Raw genomic sequence first — 8,779 nt, 5'->3', positions numbered from 1 at the left:
TATATATATATATATATATATATATATATATATATATATATATATATATACATAGAGAGAGAGAGAGAGCGAGCGAGATGGTGTGATGTTTATGTAAGGATATGTCTGAAATCAAAGTATGGTATCAGAAGATTGATAGGTAGACAGACAGACAAACAGATATAAAGGTAGATAGCGTTATAAAGAGCAGAATGGATTGAATCTTGTCTCCTGCTCCTCCTCTCAGAGGGGCGTTGTTCTTCTGCTGGCTGCAGGACATTTGTCATCATGTTTCCTCCACCCTGGTGTAGGAAACATTGTGAAATGGGTGTGTTTGTTTTTCATGTTGTGTCTTGGCAGCAATAAGTCTGGGTTCACACAAACTTTAACTGTGAGCTGACACAAATTCACTAAATCCTGCCACTGACTAAAAACGTTTAGGAAACCCAGCAATTTTTTTTGCATGTTTTTCCATCCATAACTACAGGAATGAAGCCAAAGGTAAAAAATATTACTGATGTTGTGAAGCCTATTGAATCCACTTTTAATGTCTGTATTCAAGTGAGAAAAGAAGGTTAGAGTGTTTTCTCTGAGGGATGCCGAGTCTGCCCACTGCACAGCTGCTGATGGCAGCAGCAGGTAGGCTGACGATGGACTGTATTTACACTGAATTAGGCCATCAGTTGGACAGCGTCCTCAGCATACAAGAGACTCAGACGGATCAACAAACAGATGTCTGATGCCTGCGATTCAAGGACAAATCCTCAGACAGCCACAAATCAGAGACTGACACCCTTGCATGTGTAAGAGGCTGAGCTCCTGACACTCACGGAGGGAGATAAAACCCTGTTTTCATCCTCCTACAGAAGACCAGATGTGCCACATCAGTCACACCACTCTGCCTGTCAGTCTGAGAGAGTCACACACAAAAAAAAACACATTATAAAATAAATAAACAGTAGGTCCAAAAGAGGGGATTCAATGACCAGGATATCTTGGATATTGCTTTTATTGGACAGAATGGTTTCTATATTTAGAAAAAATCTGGGATTAAAGCTTTTGATCAGTTATTCAGCAGGGGTGCCATCAAGGAGGGAGGAGCGAGAAGGGGCAATGGTCCCCTTTATATACACTGGCGCAAGTCTACCTTAACTAAAGTAGGCTTATATCTCAATCTTCTCTTAAGATAGCATATTTTTTCAACATGCCATTTGATTTTGGTGTCCCACTCCAAAATTACATGTTCGAGGCTCGCCTTAATCCTGTCCTAAAGGGATTATACCCTTTTTATGCATCAGACCTTTCCATCAATGGTCCATCACAGCTTTTATCACCTCATCCTCCATCAAAAATCGCTGCTGTGTGACTACACAAACTTGATTGTGTTACTATTATCCTCTAGCAAAAATTGTTTAAAATCATCAGATAAATCTTGAAAAAGCAAGCATTTGAAAGGAAATGTGTGCATCACATCACAAACTGGTGAGAATGACCTGTATGGCTTTCAATCAAAGTTCTTCAAATGGTTTCAACTCGTGTGGAGGAGTCACCAGACTGTAATCAAGTAGAGCGTCTGAAACTTCATCCATAAACTCTCCTGCTACACAGGGAAGGAATTCAAAATGAAAAAGAAAAAAATAACAATTTCCAGCAAAAATGCAGTGTGAGCACTTACTGCTAAATACTGAAAGTTCCTATAAAAGCTAAAGCTTATTTAAATACATCAATAGCTGGATGAAGCACAAAAACAAGAAAAGAGCCAAAAAAGTGCTACAAAAAGGTGTAATTAGCAGAAAAAAGTCCAATGCTTGCAAAATACAGAAAAACAGCTCCAAGTAGCAAAACACTAGCAAAATGCAAGAAAGTGTTAGTATTTAGCTAGGACTCAAGTACAATAAACTTTATTATCCCAGAAGGGGAAATTTATTTCACAGTCAGTAGATTATAAAACATCCATTCTTGACAAGACATTAAGACTAAAATAACATACAAATATTCACCATTGTTCATTGAGAAGCCTGAATGCTACAGGGATAAATGAGTCTTTCAGTTTGTTCATTCTATATCTGGGAGAAAGATACGTGTGTCTGGAAGGAAGCAACCTGAAGTCACCATGGAGTGGATGATCAGGATCTGCCAGAATCAGTCTGGCATTTTTTTTAACTGATCTCACCTTCTGTAGGTCAGTGAGGTTCTGTAGGGCTATGCCCCCAGTTTTGTTGCACAACCTGGCAATCCCCAAGAGTCTGTTCCTGTTTTTAAAAGTTAAAAATACAAACCAACAGATGAAGGTAAAAGTTATGAGAGACTTAATTACTGTAAACATTAACAGAACATTCTCATAAAAGTAGAATCAACATTAAAACTACAGAGCTTCCAATAAAAATATGTTTTTTGATGAGCCTTCTCTGCGTCAAAGGTCAGTTTGTCATCGAGAACACTGATGCACCACCTCAACAGCTTTACCATTAATAACCAGGAGCAGCAACTGAAGAATGGCCATCTCCTTTGTCTTAGAAACATTTAACTTTAAAAAGAAGACACACCATTCCATGAAGTCCCTGACCACTGGCCCAGTGTCTGGGTCATCACTGCTGAGACAGGATGACAGAGTCATCAGCAAACTTTAAAATGTGATTCTGTGGATACTGGCTGCAGCAATCGTTCGTATATAAAATAAATAAAAGGATGTTAGATGCAGTCCTAAGAGGAACCAGTAAAGGACAAAAGGACATCAGAGAGAACCCAGTTGACGCTCACTCACTGGGACCTATCACGTTTGTATTGACAATAACATACCCAGAATGCAAACTGAGACACGAGAGACCATCCATCCATCCATCCATCCATCCATTATCTTTATCCGTTTATTCCATTTTGGGTCACGGGGGTCGCTGGTGCCCATGTCCAGCAATCACTGTGCGAGGGGCGGGGTACACCCTGGACGGGTCGCAAGTCCATCACAGGGAACGCGAGAGACCAAGAAGTGTAAAAAAGTGTTTATTTACAAAGTGCACAAACAGGAACACAGGAGGGAGCTGTAGGAGAGGAAATATGGTGAATATAGTTCTATAAGTAGGATAATTCGTCAGGGAGCATAATCCTTGGTTTACTTGTTTCATAATTTTTGCAGGTTGCAGAGAAATGACCAGGGAATTCCAGGATGGAGGAGCAACCCAAAGTGACCAAGTAAGAGGCATGGAGAGAGTGAGTGGCAGGATGAGTTTCAAGGCTGAATGGTGAGGTGTTTAGACAGTACTTTATTAATATTTTTTCATTCAACTTTTATTTATACAGGTTAGTCACATTGAGCCCCAAGGACTCATTTGCAAGAGAGACCTGTTTTTTAACAAAGATTGATGATAACAATAGACAACAATGACAACAGTAAACAGTCATAAAAGAAAGCATATAAATTGAAAAATAAATAGCAGAAAATGATATTAAAAAAATTAAACAAAAACAGCTACATTATAAAGCAATATAAAATACTAAAAACAGGAACATGTCTGCATTGGTTTTTGCCATGAACTTATATTTGAAGCCATTTAGAGAAGTCAAAGTCGACAGCTTCAGCTCTTTTTGCGAGGTGTTCCAGGAAACAGGAGTAGAGTAGGAGAAGACCCTTTTGCCTTGTTCAGTCCACACTGAGGGAATACTGCATGTAATAATGTCCTGAGAGCGCACGCTGTAGCTGCACTCACATAGTGACATGTAGGAGGAGATAACTACCACATAACAGTATGACAACCATCTACAACATAGGTTGTAGATGGTTGATCCAGAGGCTGAATCCAAGAGGACACAAGACCCGAGGATAAGTCACAAGAAGGTTCCAAGGGGCAAGAAATTGAGTATATGGAGGCTACGAAATACATAAGGAAAACAAAGGTTAGTTCAAACTTGGACATAAAACCAGATCTGACTAGGGTCAGAAAAAGTACCAAGTTTGGACAATGTTACAGTGAAGTCTAGTTGGTGGGGAAGAGGGGAAGAAAGAGCTTATTTTACATATAGTCCAGTGTCTCTGAGGACAGCATGTGCTGAATCCTTCTGACCTGACCCATCCTTGAGGAACATAGAACACTACATGGAAATCCAAGGTTTATTATTAGCAAAAATGGTGACAGATTTCCTGGGAATAACTGATCCCTTACAAAAATGGACATAAAAAGAAACCAACTAAATTCATCCAACTAGTGCATGTACTTTTAAACATACCCCAAATGGGGCAACTAAAACAATCTTGAAGATATTGAACAGAATCCAACTAAACCAGAACCAAACATTGCTCCGGCTTGTGTTTCCTCAGGACTGGTTTGTAGTGTGGAGCAAAAAACAAACAACATCATTGTGGTCTGATGGGGCTCAGCTTCAAGAGTTTAAAGCATCTTTCACGGTTCCATAACACAGATCCAAACATCTCGTAAGATGAGTTGAGCATGTTACATATTGATAAAAAATACCAAGTGACTTCCCGAGTCTGCAGTGATTAAAATCTCCCACGATAAGGTTTGGAGTATCCGGGAGATCTTCTGAAACTGCTGCACAATCTTCAGGAAAGCTTGAGTAGATAGGTCCATGTTAGCCTTAGGATGAATGTAAACAAGTGTAATAACAAGCTGCATGAGTTCTCTTGGAATATAAAAAGGGCAGAGACAGAGACAAAAGTTCAATGTGTCGAGAGTACACATTTTCTCTCTGATGACAATAATGTTACATCAGTTTTTATTCACTTTAAGGCACAGTCCTTCTCCAAGTGATTTACCTGTCACCGTTGAGTCTCTGTCCAAAAGCATGGGCTCAACTCATCTCCAAGTCCAATTACAAGTCATGATCCTTGAGCCAAGTTTCTGTCAGTACCAAAGCACAGGCATGTTTATACCCCTCCAGATATCTCACATTGGTCTGAAGCTTGTCAATTTTGCCGTGGAGTGACTGGACATTCCCCAACATAATAGTGGGAAGTGACATACGATGGAGACCCTGCCACTTCATCCTCTGGCAAACACCGTCACATCTTCCCCACATACTTACCAGACAACTTGTGCTCCAGTACCGCTCTTTAGCCGAGGTCCTCGTCTGGAGAATGTCTGCTGGGGAAACTGCAGCAGGTTCTACAACACCAGCACCGGAGTCCTGCAGAAGAAGGAGGAACTCCCAACCATACTGTAGCTGTGACTGGTACTGACAAAGTCCATCAAAAATGTGACAAAAAGTGCCAAAAGGACCAAATATTGTGCCACATCAAGGTAAGTCATAATTATTGCTTTCTACCTTACACAGAAGATAATTACAGATGATGCGTATAACAGAAACAAAATGTATTAGCACAAGGTATGCATAAAAGCGTACACTACTGCTGCCTATCATTAACCAGTGTCAGAAGAACAAATCTTCTCCACTCCATTTGAAACGTTATTCACCTCAGCTTGACTGTGATCCATTTCAGATAGTTTGTGAAAAATAGATCCTGTTATGTAACTTTAATGACATTTACTTTTACATTTGAGAAGATATACAGTAAGAATAAAAAGGCACAAATAGCTCCATACTGCCTGGTATATAACCTGGAGAAGCATGACAATGAACAAAGTGTAGATAAAGGTTTAGCGAGCAGCAGCCTTGGCTGAATGTACAGTAAGAGGAAGAGGCCCATTCTAACCCTGCTGAAAGCCTCGACTTATTTAACCCTTGCCCCTTCTCTAACAGGTTTTTGTGCAGGTGAATAGGCTAGTTTAATATTTCTTTTGATAAAACACCATCTCAAATTCAGTCTCTGTGTGCAGCTCACCTCCTGCTCCTCTCTGTAGACCTTTGGCTGTAGCAGATATTTCTTCTCTTCTCGCTGTAAAATAATTTTAATCAGCAACTTCAAATGGCTGCTGCTTTGGTGAAACTCTAAACTTTGATGGTTTTATCTGAAATTTTCAGTCCCTGTAAATCGAAGCAAACTGTTCGCTGCCTTTCATACCAGAGTTTAAATTTAAACGTGTTTATGAGAAACTAACAGAGTTGGAGCTGTTTGGGTCAAACTTTATAAAGAATATTATGAGCAATATTTGAATGATGCATTTGCACTCAAATTATGTGTAGTGAATGACTGTCAGCTACTACCACAACACTTTATTTATTTATTTATTTATTTATTTATTTATTATTATTATTTTTTAGATGGCCTCCCTTCTCCCCTTACAGCCATCCTCTCCACACCATTATTATGAAATATTTATTCTAGTGACTATCTAGTGTAGGGTTTTTTTTTTTTATAGGATAGAAAGAAAGAAAAGACAAAGTAAGACTCCAAAATATAAGAAATATACACAAAGAGAGCACACGGCAAAACACCCGGCCACTGTCTGTTCACCTGGACCCAGAACCTACACAAACCTAAACTACCACAACACATTTAAGCTCAATTGTATCTCAGTTTGGTGGTGTATTGGAGTCATACCCAGAGTGCAGACAGAAGCAGAGAACTCGGAGGTGAAATAAGACAAACAATTTATTAAACAAAAACAAAAGGCTGATGTGGCAGCAACATTTACAGGGAAGACACAGGAGCAGGATGACACATAGGAACTCAGGCTTGGGAGAACAATCCACAAACAACCACAAAGACACTGAAGTTATAGAGACACCAACGAACAAACAATGACTAACACCTGGGGAAAGACAATGAGGAACATGTGGGAGCAGCAGGAGCTGGAGGAGCAGACCACAAGAGAGAAAGACACTAAGGAGCACAAATCATCTCAAATAGCTGTATAATTCATGGATTTACAGCCATTTTGTGTTGGGCTGAAGTGAACTAGCTTTGGTGGCCATCATGATATTTCATTAAAATCCATCCAGTTGTTCTTGAAATATTTTGCTAACAGATATACAAGGTTTTCTCAAATGGATAATTCCAATTTTTTTTAAGTAAAGAATTTGGAACCTGGAAAGAAGAAACAGGTAAAGAAATGGACACAGATGGACGGACAGACAGATAGAAAGATGAAATGTGTTGCATTGCATTAGTTGGTCAATGCTCAGCTACTACCATTATTCAGCATTTGTAAAATTGACTGTTTCAGACATTAATCCACATTTTAGGGTCATTTGGGTGCAGCAGCCATCTTGAATTAGGTGTCCTCGAAAGTTATTCAGTTCATCCAACAATTATCCTGTGAAAGTTTCATGAAAATCTCTTCAGTGATTCACAAAACACAGAAAAGGCATGATTGCTCAGCGGCACGTAATATTCAATCAATTGGTCATGCCTCGTGTATTCCTGTGCTACATCAGGAATATTTTTCAGCCTCCTGCTGGAGATTGTTTCGTAAAATCAAAACCCAACAAGAAAACAACTTCTCTGCACATTTCGTTTGATTAGGGTCCAATCAAGAATGTTTTCCAGACTTTGCACTGATTATGTAAATGTTTCCTTTCTTTACACTCTAATTTCAATTTAGTGAAGCATCAGCACAGCTTGTTTTCACCCGGCATCAGAACTGGGAACAGAAAGGCTCGGATGTGGAATAGCAAGGCATTTATTTGCAGCTGCGCTCAACTGCAGTTTGATGCTGTCTTCTGGCTGAGATGTGAGTGTCAAGAATCCAGGTGGTGAAATGGGACTCAGGTTCTGTTTGGTGCCGTTCTTTAAGAGAAACTGGAATATTTCTGCTTTGTTTCTGATATTTGTCTACATGACAACTGCAATTGTTTCCTCTCAAAACCGAAGCTTTTTGAATCTGGAATGGAGCAGGTAAATCTGATTCACATTATGGATCCGGGTTAATCTGAATCACTCATTAAAGTAACCCGGTTCACTTGAGTCACCTGAGTCATTCACAGAGAGCTGTTTGTGCTGCTCGGTCTTTTTCCTGTGTAGGAGTGACCGAACCTCATGCTCGATCCAAACACTTGTGGATTCACCAAGTTGAATGTAACCCGTTTTCTTGCTAGAGACTGTCGTGCCTGTGCATTTGTCTTTGAAATACAAAAATCACAGCGCCTCCCAGTGACCTGGCATGGAAACAACAGCAGACTCGACAAGCACAGAGTAAATGTGTAAACTTGTGATATTTCCACAATCACTATTGAAAAGACAATAACATTCCCAGAGATTGTTTAGGTGTAAACAGAGCCTTGACCCTTGGAATGTCTTTTGTGGAAAAAATTGGCCACACATTTAATTTTGTCCATGTTTTTCTTTATTTATTTTAGTGAGGTCTATGAACACCATTCTTTCTAATAAAGTCTAAAATCATTATTTTTATTTTGTCAGAATTTGTTCAAATGCTATCATAACTAGGGTTGGGCATCATTTGAATTTGAACAATTCCTCATTTCAATTCTGAGTCCTATCGATTCCCGATTCCGATACTTTTTAGAGGCGGGGTTAAAAAAATCTATTTGAAATTAAATTCTACAAACTTTTTACTTTTTATTAACTTTACTATGAATTTCTCACAGGGCTATTTTCAACCAGTATATAAATATCAAACTCATGACCTTTAATATAAATGTTATACATTTTCCTTTCACAGTGAAACACTTTCACAAGAGAGCTTTATTTTTGAAAACCTCATGAAAACATATTTTCACATGCCCTGATGCTGCAGCCATGTTACTGAGCTCCCACTGATGGGATAACCTGGTGTAGAATATTCAAGGATGCAAAGTTCTTTATCGTCATTCGCAGCACATGTGGTACATGAGTTGGAATGAAATTATGTACACAGGGTCCCTGTTACATCCAAAAAATATAAAATGTAAAAGAAAAACAGTAATAAGATCCAAGATATGAACTAAG

Source organism: Nematolebias whitei, chromosome 6 (assembly GCF_014905685.2).
Source record: "Nematolebias whitei isolate Nwh7 chromosome 6, NemWhi1, whole genome shotgun sequence".
Taxonomy (NCBI): Eukaryota; Metazoa; Chordata; class Actinopteri; order Cyprinodontiformes; family Rivulidae; genus Nematolebias; species Nematolebias whitei.
This window is presented reverse-complemented; position numbering follows the sequence as displayed.